The 15,454-nt window shown below is 40.6% G+C and overlaps 1 pseudogene across 1 annotated transcript in view; it reads left to right on the top strand.

Annotated features, from left to right (window-relative positions):
• The first annotated feature begins 1,568 nt into the window (after positions 1-1,568).
• LOC308490394 (broad substrate specificity ATP-binding cassette transporter ABCG2-like) overlaps positions 1,569-15,454 on the top strand; it is a 32,615-nt pseudogene continuing 18,729 nt past the window's right edge. Inside the window, exons 1-7 of the transcript in view lie at positions 1,569-1,771; positions 5,455-5,514; positions 6,056-6,170; positions 6,738-6,890; positions 9,232-9,389; positions 12,788-12,939; positions 14,449-14,553. The product of the transcript in view is annotated as a broad substrate specificity ATP-binding cassette transporter ABCG2-like (transcript). The remainder of the gene's footprint in view (positions 1,772-5,454; positions 5,515-6,055; positions 6,171-6,737; positions 6,891-9,231; positions 9,390-12,787; positions 12,940-14,448; positions 14,554-15,454) is intronic.

The following is a 15,454-nucleotide window of genomic DNA, read 5'->3' as shown; positions in this document are numbered from 1 at the left end:
CAGGACATCCCATAGACGCGAGGCCCACTAGTGCATTGTGGGAGAGTGTTTTGACACCCGGAGGCCTTGCTTCAAAAGGCCGTGGTAGCGTTCAATCATGTCAGCTGCTTGTGGATTGTATGGGGTATGAAACAACCATCGTACGTCCATCCTGGCAGCCCAGTGCTGCACTTCTTGCCCTGTAAAATGGGTACCCCTGTCACTTTCAATGACTTGGGGGCGCCTATAAAGGGCGCACAGCCGTGTAAGAGCTACCACTGTATGCCGCTGATCCGCGGCCGGACACGGCCAAGCAAACATTAACCATTGTGGGGCTCATACTCTAACAGGCAGACCCAAGCTTCCAACGCCTCCCTCCGGGGCTGCTGGTCCTGCACCTGAGCTATTTCATTAAGCGTGTCTCCCAGGCTATGACACAACGCAGTGAGGAACATCTAGCCCACATGGCTGGCTGCCATGCCAACCATACCCTTCGCCTCCTCCGGCAACTGCTCAGCTAGAACCTTCAGGGCCCTCTTCATGCTGGCTGGAGAGCCATCCATGTCCTCCCACCCCTCCTGGGGGGTCCAGCTCCTGAGAACAGTGTCTACTGGGTACCATACTCTGTGTGGGGGCCACATGTCCTCCTGCCCAGAGTCAGACACCATTCCTACCTGGCCGGAATCCTGCTCGCCATGCCAGGTGTCTGATTGGGTGGAGGCCTTGGTGCAAGACGTCCACAACCCTCGTAGGCTACAGCAGCAGCAGATTACCAAAAGGAAGGCGACACCTTCTATGGCCAAGAGGGAGGTGTGCCATCTGGAGGCTTCAGTCTCCCAGGCAGACCGGAACTCCCGTTCCCGGCGCTGCTCCTCACTGGCCTCCCGAAGCTAAGTGTTCAGACGCACAAACTACTCTACCATACTTCGGAGAGTTTTAGCCAGCACCACACCCTGTACACTGCAACATTTGTCATGCGGGGTGTCATGTGGGGTCTTAGCTCCTGCTCCCCACATAACAACACAGGATATGGTGAGGCCAAAAAGAACACCAACGGAGACATAGATAGGGGAGTCACACCACTATATTCTCGCTGGTGGCAGGGAGAGACACACGAAGTAGCATCCATACGATGCGCAATCCACTTCTCTGCCTGCCAACCAACCAACCAACCAATGAAATCACGACAGTTATATCAGTGGCTAATTGGCTAACTGGTTACAGCTGATGGCCAACTAGTCACAGCTGATGGCCATCTACTAGCCGAGCCAGCACATTCCACGTAAGGCCGAGAGCCTGGAAACTGCTCTCTGGGACTCTGTCCCCACACCACAGTTACTAGTTTTTCTCTTCTCATGATTAGAACTGTTAAGATCTACTTTTAGCAACTTTTAAATATATAATACAGTGTTAACTACAGTTAACATGCTGTACATTGCATATCCAGGACTTAATGTATTTTATAATTGGAAGTTTGTACCCAAAAGGACTTTTCTTAAGTGTTCTGTTATCTAGTGGTTACAATCTCATTTATTTCGGCTATCAACTCACTTTTGCTTTTCCTCTGCAGCAAGGCGGAAACTCTCCAGATGTCTTCCAGTAATGACCAAGTTTTTATCCCAGTGTCACAAAGAAACACCAATGGCCTCACCGGGATGCCATCCAATGACCTGAAGTCATTTACTGAAGGAGCTGTGTTAAGTTTTCATAACGTCTGCTATCGAGTAAAAGTGAAGAGTGGCTTTCTACTTGCTCGAAAAACAACTGAGAAAGAAATACTAACGAATACCAAGTATGTGCCTGAATTTTTATTTAAATCACTTTAACATGCAGTAAACTTCACAGGTTTTGCCTATAACAAATAAGGTACTATGGAAATTTGTGTACATGTCTGTATAGATACATAGACACATACTTTCATTTCTTTTGGCTCAACTGGGAGTGAAACGTTTGAATTACGTGTTAGGTATATGTTTAATTTTTAAAACAATTGCCAAACTGTTTTTAAAGTGGTTGTACCACCTGAATCTACTTTTGTTTGAGAAACCAAGTAAGCAATGTGTCATTTAGTTTTTCCTGGGTATGCCAAGTGGTTTAGTGGAAAGAGGCCTGGCTATGTGACTTTCTACTTCTTGAATGTGGGGACATAATTCTAATCTCTGACTTTAGTTTCCTAATCTGTGAAATAAAAGATGTGTCAATATAATTTATGAGCCAGACACATTAGTTTCTTAAAGCTCTTTTGGTCCTTAATGTTCTAGAAGCAAGAGCTATGCGGTTGAAATGACAATGTATTATGAAAGTACTAGGGTTTTTGAATAGACTTGTAAATGAGTGGCCTATTTACATATATAGTTGTTTATAATCTATACCAATTTACCCAATGCTTTCCTCCATTACACAGATAGACAGAAACTACTTAAATATATGACAACTCTACTTAGCTTAAGGTACGCAGTTGAAGTCTAACGTGATGGGGAATTTAGGCTCCAAATCCGTACAAACTATGATGCTCATTCTCTTCCTCCAGCAACAAATTCCTCACATGGTGGTGGAGTGGGCAGAGCTTTGGGCAAGGAAGTGAGACTAGAACCCAGTTGGTACCACAGCTCTGCTCTTTCACAGATGATAACCGTTAGGATTGTTCATGTTTTTCTGGTTCCTAGAGCACTGAGCCTGATTCTTCCTCTCTGTGGATTTGCGGGGGACTGCATGTAGGTTTGCTTGAACAACATGGCTTTTGTGTTTTGTTTTGTTTATTTGTTTGTTTGATAGGGGAAATAATTATTCATACACAAAACAAGCACCTTTTCTAGCTCTCTGAGACTGGAGGAGTGGTTATAAGAGCGCTTTGGCCAGGTATGGCTGCAGACCTGTACAGAATGAGATGTTTCTCAATTTGCTTGATGCATTCTATGGGGTTGCGGTTTTATCTGTTACTAGCAGTCAACTGCTCCCAGAAGGCTAGGAAATGAAAAAATAGGGGAGAAACTTTTTGGATATAGGTAGGGAGGAAACTATGGGGATCTGAGATTGATTGGGTGGTGGTGAGGTCAGGGGCTGTGTAGGATTAGATAGACCTTTGTTCATGCAGCAACACCTTCTGTCATACCTACTTCCTTGTTGCTTCCTTGTGTTGGTTAAGAAACCCTGACTAGGAAAAGGAGGAGAGAAATAATAGACACAAAGCTTTTATCTTTTGCTACATGCCTAGTTAGAATTGACTGACCATTTTGAAGGGTGACAAGATCTTTGTGGAACACAACAATGAAGAAAGTGTTGGTCACTTCAGATTTTGTGCTAAGTGGAAGGTGACAAATGATTTGACTATGTGCAGGTTGAATAGGTTTAAAATGCATAGTGTGTGAGTATACATTTATGTTGGTTATGTTTTAAAGCTAGTATGTTAGTATCCCAGTACACTAAAAGTGTCATCTGCTCAAGGCTTCATAGCATCTTTATGATTCAGTGATGTGCTTTACAGCAATAGATTTTAAAAATTTATAATTTAATTTGAAATTATGTCAAATTTAAACTGTGAAAGAATATAACCCCTTTATCCAGATTCCTCACCTGTTACCACTTCACTGCACTTGCTAGTCATTTTGTCTCTTTACATGCCCACTGTCTTTAGGATTTTCTGAACCATTTGAGAGCAAGCTGTCCATGTGGTGCTCTATTATCCCTAACTCCTCCGCCGTATATTTTTCAGAAATAAGGACCCTCTCCTATATAAACACTTGGTCATTGTCTAGGAGCAGCCCAGGGGAAGCAAAGCCTCATGATGGATGCAGTGGGGGTCATACGGGGCCTCTGGTCAACCACGCCCCTCACGTAGCTGACTGACCACCACATCCTGTCTCCTCAGTCTCATCCTACCTGGGAGTTCCCTGTTCTGCCCCAGGTGATGTTCACCTTGATCACCTGGTCACGTTGGCGTCTGCCAGCCTTCACCACAAGGTCACCACTTTCCACTGTGTAATTAATAACTATTATATGGGGAGATACCCTGATATTATTCCCAAACCCTATTTCTCATTAAACCTAAATGCACCTGCTTTACCCGCCATTTATGACACCTGCCTGAATCAGCAATAACTATCTCGATGATATCACCAGAGGGTGATTTTCTGTTTTCATCCTACTCTTCTGTACGGGTTAGTTTGCATTCTACTAAAAAGAAAAGGCTTCATTCGTCATCTCTTCATTCATTTATTTATATCAGTGTAGACTCATGGAATCCCATTTTATTTCATAGCATTTAATAGTAATGCATTATCATTATTTATCTCAATAATCCTATTGTTCCCTATTTAGTCAGTGGGAAACCTTTCAAGGTAGGTTCTGGGTTTTGTTGTTTTTAACTCATTTTTTTGGACATATTCTCTTATTATTGAGTATTTTGTTGGCACTACAAAAAGTTCCAGGCTTACTGTGTGCTTAGCCTGCCTCAGACCTGAAATGAGCTGATGTTTTTTTTGTGGAGTTTTGTATTTATAGCCATGATCTATGGCTGTTTGGAATGCTCATTGCTACTTGGATGTCATAGCTTCCAGGCCTTTTCAGTGGGGAGACCTAGGGAACATAGGTATGTGGTTGTGTATACATGCATGCAAACCTTTTTATATCTGCATATAGATTAAAATCCATGACCTCCAACTCCTATCTAATACCCCACGGTTATTTCCATGTTTGAAAAACATCTCAGAAAGTAAAACCTGGCTCTGATAATTCTTAGTATACCATGTTTCCATGAAAATAAGGCCAGGTCTTATATTAATTTTTGCTCCAAAAGATGCATTAGAGCTGATGGTCCGCCTAGGTCTTATTTTCAGGAATACACGGTAGCTACTAACTAGCTCAGTCCATTTTCTTATTCCTTAACATAAGCAATCTTCCCACCCTCAGCTGTTTCCTCTCTTCCTCCCACCTCTCTTTGCAGCCTATGTTCTTGGGTGCCGGAGGTTGCTGCACCCCCACCCAGCACTTCCATCACCTTCGCACTAAGAAGGGAAGGTAAAGTTTAATGGAAATGACTGATGTATTATTTGAACATGATATAGTAAGTAAGGAATGTAACTAAGAATTCTTTCCAGTTAGTCTATACCTATTATGTATCTGTAAGTTTTCTCCTACTTCTTGACATTTGTTTTTACTGAAAACATTTGGTTTTCCTATAAGTAATTATCAATTATAAAAATGTATAGACTCCTTTTTGTTAAAACAAATTTTGAATGCCTACTAGGTGCTCAGGAAACGTAGCCATTTTTCTTATCAGACCTGACTAGTGATGACATATTTTGTAGACTAGACTTCTTTTAATTGACTGTTAGGTTTCTTCTTCCTTTAAAAGTTTGGTTGTGCTTGTTTTCTGTCTAATTTCATCAACTTTCATTGTGTATATTAAACACGATGTAAATTAATAGAACCGGTTTTTAAGTGACCCAGTAAGTCGATCTGTTTCTGCGTTTACAGTGGGATCATGAGACCTGGTCTCAACGCCATTCTGGGACCCACAGGTGGAGGCAAATCTTCGTGAGTATAACGCGTATCAGTGAGCTTTTCTCTGCAGTGTTAGTGTGCGTTGAAAGATCACTTTTAGGAGAGCAGGTGTTTGTTAGGAATCAGTACGTGTCTAGTCTGGTTCTAGGTGCTGTGGATCCCATGCAGTCATGCTAGCTGTGCTTCTGTCCTAGGAGTAGGAAGTCTTATTAGGGCAGCTTGACTAACAGCAGCTGATAAGGGGATTGGCATTTGAACTAATGAGGTAGAAAAGGGAGGGGATAAAACAGAAAGTGGGGAGATGGAGCCAAAGGCAAAAGTGAAGACTGAGTCTCAGTAAAGGGGCACAACGCCTGCTGGATCAGCCAGCAGTGCCTTGCTTTATGTTCTTGGGCTTTATTGTAGCATAGGGCCAAAAAAAAAAATAGGAATTTAAAATAGCAGATAATTATAGTGAAACCATAGAATGTTTTGATCAGTTAACTTTCTAAATTGAGCAGAATTTGAATTCAGCACAGCTCAGAGATATAGCCTGAATGGAGGGGAAAAAAAAAATATGCATTTCTTTTTATAGGCTGTTAGATGTCTTAGCTGCAAGGAAAGATCCACGGGGATTATCTGGAGATGTTTTGATAAATGGAGCACCTCGACCTGCCAATTTCAAATGTACCTCAGGTTATGTAGTACAAGTAAGTATGTGTGGATTTGCATTTTAGATTTGTCCTGTTTTTATGTGGACAAGTGCCATGGCTGATAGTTCAGTTTGCTTCCCCTTGATGACGTGGCATGGGTGTAGAACCATCTTTCTTTGCTCCAGCTTTTGATAGTCTCCCATAAGACATAGAGTAGTATTAATTGAAAATGCAGGGACGGTCTAAAATACGACTCTTGTAAGGATATATTTCCAAAAGATACACTCTTTTACTTTTCCCCCTACCTTTACTTTTCTCCTTCCCCTAGTTTAAAAATGTATTTTGGCAAATCCTTGTGTAAAGCAGTCTGGAAATGTCTGCTAGTAGTACATAATCATAATTACCAGTGTTCTGTTTAGGGGTTCACATAGGGAGTGAGAATTATTCCATTAGGTTGCTTCTCTCTGTATATGGAGTTACTGTGATTTGTATAATTGCTAGTTGATCATTATCTATAACTCTCCCTGGGGTATATTATTTTTGTGGATTAAGTTACATATACTAAAGAGTGATGGTACTAGAAAATACCTTACATATCTTGTTAAAATGCTCTTTTGCCTTAAGGATGATGTTGTGATGGGAACTCTGACAGTGAGAGAAAATTTGCAGTTCTCAGCAGCTCTTCGGCTCCCAACAACTATGACAAATCATGAAAAGAATGAACGGATAAACAAGGTCATTCAAGAGTTAGGTCTGGCTAAAGTGGCAGATTCCAAGGTAACGTGGAAAAAACTGATGGTATCATCTCCAGGCAATAGGAACTCCCCTGTGTGGATAGTGTAACTCTTATTCACATGTTTTCTATAATGTGTGTGGTCAAAAGTGGCTGTCTTCCTTAGGGTGAGAAAAGTGACTAGTTACGTAATATGGAGGTGAGGATTAACCAGAAAAAAAGTAAAAAAATGATTGAATCCTGGAAATGAAGTACAGCGTGTGGTCCAGTATGTAAAAGTGTTCTTTGCAAAGAACAGGTGTCCCTTCCATGTGATTATAGCTCGTGATCGTCCCCCACACAAATTGTTTAGGTCTTGTCACATTCAGTATCTGTACAGTAACTTTTTTCTTTCTGTTATCTCCTTCCCCTTTTAGCTATTCTTCCTTTCTTCCTCCAGGGGACTTTGTTGCTTTTGTGGCATATTTCTGGAATTTATAAATGACAAAACTTCATGGGTCTTGCTGTATGGTTTTCACTTTGCTATAATTTGGCTTCCAAAATTATTTCATTCAAATTGGTGCTTATTACTAATTTGTGTAGCACTGATGTTGTTTTTCTATAAGGTTTCTTTTGGCACTTAGTCTCGCATCCATCTCTTCCTCCCTTTCTCCCTTCTTCCAATATTACTGGCATGTGCTGGGCTCTCTTAGGTTTTATAGGTAAAAGTTATGGGCAAGAGAGACAAGAAGAACTCCTTATGTGGGTTGTGCAGGATCAGGAAGAGGAAATGAGACGAATGAGTGAAGTTTACAGTTGATGAATAGATATGGACGATTTGCTGGGAAGACATCTGAAGCTCTGGGTGAAGATGAGCTTTTTAGATTCTGATGGCTCCCATTTAATCCCCTGTGATATCCCTTAGAGGGAATGAAGACTGGGGATATTCTTCTGGCTGCATCATAGTACACTTTCTGACAGTCCTTTCTATAAAGTATATTTTGCTGTATTTTGTTTGGTAGAATACCTCTGAGATACTACCATGTACCACTTTTTTTTGTTTCATGAGTGATTCAGTTTCCTTTGCTGGGGCTCTGTTTATTTGATTTTGTCATTCTAGTAAGGTGCTTTCCATTCTTTACCTTTAGGCAGTCATTGCCCTGAGTTCCTTGTATGGATTTCCAAGGAATATAAGCTGAAGACAGTTGTTGATATCTTAGAATTTATTTATGTAATTGATTGAAACAATACATTAAGAATGTTTACTTTTTATGAAATTTTAAATGTAACAGAAATATAGAGAGAATCATCTCATTACTACATTTTTGACATGATGATGGTGTAATTAATATAACCATATGATTACTAATAACTTTTACCTTGATTTCTCAGTTAACATCTTTTTCAATAATGGCTTCAGGTTTTTCTTTCTGAAGTAATTTAAGCAAAGTTATAAATATCATATTTCATCCCTGAATACTTGTTATACATTTAAAAAAAAGATATTTGGCTATGTTACTACACTACCCTTGTCAACTAACAAAATTAATAATATTTAATATCAGCTATATAGAGCTGATATTCACTCACATTTCTCCAGTTGTCTTTCCATGCCTTTTATAGCTCAATTGTTATTGGATCAAATCAATGGCATGAGTAACATTTGAATATTCTCTCCAGAAGACTCTTAGTATAAGAATTGTTGCCTATCTCCTGCCTTTCCCCAAATCTTCCTGTTCTCCCAACTGCATACAGGGTCATTGAGCGTTTGAAAAGACTGAGCCAGTTGCCCTGTAGAATATTCTGCCTTCAGAATTTGTCTGAAAGAATGAGTCGGGAATTCTGTGGTGAGTTAGGGTATAAATGGGGTCAGTTTGGGAAGCTTATGGTAATTTAAGGGGTGCTAATGTGGATGGTAGAAAGTAAACTTCCTTAGTTGCTACCCCCCAGGTCTTGTAACTCCACTTGAAGACTTTTTTTTTTTTTTTTTTTTTAGTAGGGTAGAAAGTGGCGGGTATTAGAAGAACTAATAAATTATAGATGTTTTCACTTTTTACTGTCCTGTGTTTAATCTCCATTGTCAGACTGTGATTTCACTATGTAAGGGCTACATCTTTCAGTTCTAACTTCCGTCTTAAAGCTAAACTTTTGATATGATAAGGAACATATAGAATGATTTGAAACATGGTTTCATATCAGGCTTAGCCACATACCAGCTCTGACCTCAGCCTCACTTTATCTGTTTAATTAAGGAGAAACCTACTTCCCAGATACTCATTTTTTTGCTGTTCAGAATAAATGAGGATATGAGATAACGTGCCTCTTATAGGTTTGGCAAATGTTAGGAGCTCAACAAATGACTGTCTGAGGTTGTTATTGTTAATATTGATGATAATTGTGTTTTAGGTTGGAACTCAGTTTACCCGCGGGGTGTCTGGAGGAGAAAGGAAAAGGACTAGTATTGGAATGGAGCTTACTACAGATCCATCCATCTTGTTCCTGGATGAACCCACAACTGGTTTAGACGCCAGCTCAGCAAATGCTGTCCTTTTGCTGCTGAAGAGGTAAATGCTATGGGAACATTATTCTTACATTCATGCAATATATGAACACCTGCTGTGTACCAGGCATGATTCCTGTGCAGAAGACTTAGTAAGGAGCACAGAAGATAAATATTTCTTCCTTTTTTCTTGGAGGGGAACATTCAACTAATAAATGTAAATGTTTCAGGAAAAATGAAGTAGATTGAGAGTGTAGGGAAGACTGCTGTGGTGGGAGTCGGGGGTCCTGCACTGCACAGCAGGATGGTCAGGAAGTCCTCAATGATGTGCCATTGAGCTGTGAGCAAGACCTGGGGTGTGGGGGGAGAGGGTTCTAGTTGGAGGGAGTGGACAGTGGTCCTCAGGCAGACCATGACTAATGTGTCTGTAACATCAAGAAGCCAGAGGGACTGGAACCCAGTGACCGAAACGGAGTGGGGCTTGTTAATGTCTGGAGCTTGGGCTGCCATAACATGGTACACAGACTGGGTGGCTTAAACAATAGAAATTAATATTTTCACAGTTTTGGAGGCCAGAAGTTTAAGATTAAAGTGCCATCGGGATTATTTCTTCTGAGGCCTCTCTCCTTGGCTTGTAGGTAGCTGTCTTCTCCCTGTGTCTTCATTTCACCCTCCTTCGGTTTGTCTGTGTCCTGATCACGTGTTATAACACTAGTTTGTATTGGAATTAGGCTCCCTCATATGACCTTCAAGAGTGTCATTTACCTCTTTAAAGAATCTATCTCCAAATACAGTCACATTCTGAGGTGCTGGGATTTAAGATTTCCACACATGAGTTTGGGAGTGGGGTGGGATACAATTCGTTCTTCACAGTTAGAATAGAACATGAGATGAAATTGAGTGGGTGGCAGATTATATAGACTTTTGTAGGCTACTCTACGAATTCTGGCTTTTACTGTCCCTAGGTGATCTGAGGTGCTTTTAGAACCGGTGAGAGGCAGCCATATAGAGAATATACTATATAATTGGGCAAAGGTGAGTGCATGGAAACCAGTGAGTAGGCTATTTTTGGTAGATCAGTTGAGATGATTGTGGCTTTGAGTAGGATGGTAGTGGTGACGTGGTAAGAAGTGTGTGGATTCTGAATCTATTTAGGGTGTGAGTATTGAGAGCATGACTTCTAATATTTGGGACTTGAATAATGGAGGAATGTAGTGAAAGCAATGGCATTTTCTTTTTTCAATAAGAAGACCCTGAAAGGATCAGGTTAATAGGAGAAATTATAAAAATTAAGTTGTTGACATCTCTTTTTTACAATAATTTTTTATATATATATAATTCTTTTTTTCTTTTTATAATTTTATTGGGGAATATTGGGGAACCATGTATTTTCCAGGACCCACCAGTCCTTGTCCTTCAAGCTAGCTGTGGAGGGCGCAGCTCAGCTCAAAGTCCGGTTGCCGTTTTCAATCTTAGTTGCACGGGGCACAGCCCACCATCCCACATGGGAATTGAACCTTCAACCTTGTTGTTAAAAGCTTGCACTCGAACCAAGTGAGCCATCCGGCCGCTACTCTGGAAGCTCAGTGGAAGCTGGTCATCTTCAATCTAGTTGTGGAGGGTGCAGCTCACCAGCCCATGTGGGAATTGAATCATCAACCCTGTTGTTAAGACCTCATGCTCTAACTAACTGATCCATTCAGCTGCCTCCAGACATACTCTTCATATGGCATTTCCTACCTATCATTACCTTGTTTTCTCTGATTCCCATGCACTTGTAAGCAAGTCTTTCTGCTTGGATTAGAAGAAATGTGAAGATGGGAAGATGTCTAAGATTTTCAAAACCTTCAGTTTGAGATATCCATCATACACATACATGACGATGCCAAGTAATGGATCTGGTGTTCAAGTTCAGTTAGAGAATACATCCATGGTGTTTTTATCATCTGCAGCTATGTTAACAGTGTTCATTAGCGAATGATGAATTGATAAGATAACTGTAAATATTATCATGATGTTTCAGACTAGTTCGCACACAAGCATCTTTGCTTATGCCTAGAGCTCTAACCCAATCTCTCTCCAGCTTCGCTGTGTACACTAATCTTCTGGGGTCTTGTTAAAAATGCAGAACCTGTTTCTACAGCTCTGAGGTAGAGAAGAGTCTCCATATCTAGTCGGAGATACTGATACTGATGCCATTGGTCCTCAGTAGCAAGGCTGTCACACCAATCCACTTCCCTGCTTCCGGTCCTTTTTCGGCTCCTTGTTGTCTACTGACTAAAGTTTCACCTTCTGAGTAAAGGGATTCATCACATGCTTGTTTTTTGATGCAGACTCTTTCATTAGCTTCTCTCCTCCCCATCCCCATAACCCAACTTTTCAATGACACTGAACTGCTTGTCTTATCCTGAATTGACCTTGGTATCGTACACTTTCTTCCCCACGTTTCTTCACCTCGACTACTTTTTAATTTTCTTCTTGACTTATTCCTGTTGTGCCTTTTATCTTGTATCATCTTCAGAGGTTATAATCTTCTATTTTGCTTGTAAGGAACCCCCAGCTATTTCTATTCCACATTGTTCTGAAACGATTGATTTACTGGCCTGATCCTCTTTGAGGAAGAACAAACGTGTGCACACTGCTAACATATGTTAATATTAGGTGCTTAGAAAATGCTTCAATTGAAGTGATTCTTCTTATAAAATATGTTTAATAACAGTTTTTGAATAGTGCTTTTGACCTTTCTTTCTTCTATCCATAAGTAGCAAATCCTGTGTAAATATAGTTTAGCAATGTTTTGGCCACGGTCCATTGAAGCCCAGCCCCGCTCCTTGCCAACTGTGACACACTGGGCCAGTTACTAACCTTTAGGCTTATCTGTAAAATGCAGGTAATAACACTGTTGTTACTGTCAGTATTGTTTCATAACTGCCTAATAACAATATTGTGAAAATTCAGATGTGGGTACCTATATTCAGCAAAGACATAGTAAGTACTCAGCAATGTTAATTGTAGTGCTAGGACTGAAGAATGCATACCAGTTCCTGTAGGACCGAAAGACTTCACTGATCCATGAGACTGGAGCATCAATGATTGTTTTAATATTTAGTCCATGACAAGTTCTCAAATGTGAGTGTACTTACAAGTTACCTGGGTGCTTATTGAAAATATGGATTCCCAAGACCCAGCAGGTCTGGGAAGACTGTTCAGGAATCTGCAGTTTTAATTCATGTTCTAGTTGATATTAGACTGTTCATGGGACACTTCAAGAAACCTTCGTATTTCATAAGAACATTGGATTTATGCCCCCCAACTCTAGAGAGATAACAGGAGATGGGAAGTTAGTAAGAGAAAATCAAGTTGAAGTAGGAATAAATGATGTAAAGGCTGGAATAAATTTCGCTGCTAAGAGGTGCACACTTCAGATGTTTAATGACTCACTATTTTCTCACTTTCAACTAGGATGTCTAAACAGGGAAGAACCATCATCTTCTCCATTCATCAGCCTCGTTATTCCATCTTCAAGCTGTTTGATAGCCTCACCTTGTTGGCCTCAGGAAGAGTAATGTTCCATGGGCCTGCTCAGGAGGCCTTGGGGTACTTTGCATCAGCTGGTATGGTTGCCTTTTTCCTGCAGTGAGGTCCTTCCTCATAGAATCCTGGAAGAGCAGAGAAGGCCATGAGTGCTCTTTATTCGTTGCGTAGACATAGTGTGGGTTCCACCACTGCAGAACTTCTTTGCTCAGTTTGGTGCTAGAAGTTTTCTTCATTTTGCAGCACTGGCTTGTTATTTAGGTCTCTTTCCTGTCCTATGTGAGTATGCGTGCATACTCTGTGTATGTGTAGGACTGTTTCTACTGGGCCTGTATCTGTTCTGGTTGCCAGTTCTGGTGACCTTTTCCTAACAGTTCAATTAATATATTGGCCTCACAGCCAGTTATCTGTCAGTTGAACATTTTTGGGAAGGCCTTACAGTACCCCCAAATCATTTGTATTCTTGATTCTGTGACAGATCAATCTTAGTCACTATTTGTCCTTACATGGGATGTTGGTCTGACTTTATGAGGGTTCATGGAGATGCTGCTTGCTTTTCTAGTAAAATTAGATTGGAGTGTGTATGAGTGACTTACCAGTCAATAGAATGGCTACTCCTGAGCCTGACTTTGATGGGCCAACATTCTGACAGTTCTGGTCAGTCTGGTTCTATTTCAGATAGAAAAATGTAATACTTTTTATGGCTCATTCAGTCTGCTTCATTTTAGAGATATTTGGATATGATTATAGATGATTCTTCATGACCCCAACTATAATTGTAAATAGTCTTTAGCTGTCTTTTAAAATTTGCTTTTGTTGAATCCCTATCATGTAAGACAGTCAAGCACACATGCGACTGGTGAGTATAGATGAAGTGATTCTAAGAATTAGACTATAGAACAAGATGAGTTCAGATGATCTGGCTCAAGAAGTCAAGGTAAGACTTCAAGTGTGCGGTGTTGCTCACATCCTCTTGACAATGCTGCTCTGGTGCTTTTTTCTCCACATTGCAATTCCAGCTGCATATTAAATTTGGATCTGAATTTAGTAAATGGAGAAAGAACCATTGCAATAGTAGGTACTGGCATTCTCGAAGTCTGTAGGTGAGCCCTGACAACCGAGCATGCCCTGAGCTCCTCCCTAACACAGACCTGCTACGCCTCCTCTGGCTTATGTTGTTTCCTTGCTTTGAGGAGCATTAGTGCTAGATGCAGCTTTCTTTCTGTTTTCTTTTTCAACCTATATATTTTTTTTCCTTTGGGACTATATTTAATTTTTGAAGAAATAACGATAAGAACCAGAGCATATTGACAGGTATTTCAGGTCTCATGAATTACGATGGGTAAGGCTTTGTGGGAGTCCCAGGCTTGTTTGGAGGTTGATTTTGCCAGGAGATGGAGAATTATTGAAATATTGTGTGATTGAATATGTAAAAAGAAGGGGTAACTTAGTAAGGGGAGAAGAGAGAAAGAAACGAGGGAGAAGTTGTTAAATTCTGTACCCCAGCCTCTCCTCCCTCACCCCATGCAAGTGAGTCGTTATTTTCCAAGGCCATGAATTTTGTGTACCTGACTTGCCTTCTTTTGTAGGTCACCACTGTGAGCCCTATAATAACCCTGCAGACTTCTTCCTGGATGTCATTAATGGAGACTCCTCTGCTGTGATATCAAACAGAGAGGATGAAGGTGGTGAAGGTATGCGAATTGGTCCAGAGTCACAGATTATCACCTTGTCGAATTGACTGAAGTCTAGCAGTGTGGTAGCTCATTAAAATGTACCTGTGAATTTATATTAGTAAAGCTGCCCTCAGATGCCAGTTGTCTTAGTATGTGGAGGCTGTTGTAACAAGAATACTATAGACTAGGTGACATATACAATACGCATTTATTTTTCAATTCTGGAAGCTGGGTAGCCCATCAGGCGCCAGCATATTCAGTGTCTGTTGAGGCCCCACTTTCTGGTTCATAGGTGGGCAACCATCTTCTTGTTGCCTCTTCCCATGATGGAAGCAGGGAGGGGGCTCCCTGGGGCCACTTCTAAGGGCACTAACCCCATTCAGGAAGGCTCCATGCTCATGATGTATTTGCTCCTCAAAGCCCCACATTTAAATACCTTCACATTGGCGACTGGGTTTCAGTATATGAAAATTTGGGGGACACATTCAGTCTATAGCACCAGTCAAAAAGTTTTTGTTGGCCATGAGTGTTGTGTTTTTTATTTAATTTATAAATGACCATTTATCTGATAGTGTCTAAGGGGAGTTTCCATTAAAAAATATGACATTGTTTATGTAGTGTTTTGAAATAAGAAACATGGTAATTTATGCATTTGCCCATAGTAGAAAGCAAGGATGACATTTTTATATGAAGAATTCCAACTTCCTATTAAGTTTATTTTGAAAGAATCAGGGTGCAGATATTGTATTTAGGAAATGGTGAGTGGGTTTGCTGTTGTCAGGTCATTTAACTATATATTTCTAATGTATAAAACAAGAACAGGTCTTATAATGATTTACAGTCAAGCTTTAGAATTTAGATGTTAGGGAAGCATCTATGAAACCAGTTACAGTAAAAATGGACTAAATCAGTTATTTCG

This window comes from Rhinolophus hipposideros (genome assembly GCF_964194185.1).
Source record: "Rhinolophus hipposideros genome assembly, chromosome: 1".
Lineage (NCBI taxonomy): Eukaryota > Metazoa > Chordata > Mammalia > Chiroptera > Rhinolophidae > Rhinolophus > Rhinolophus hipposideros.
This window is presented reverse-complemented; position numbering and strand designations above follow the sequence as displayed.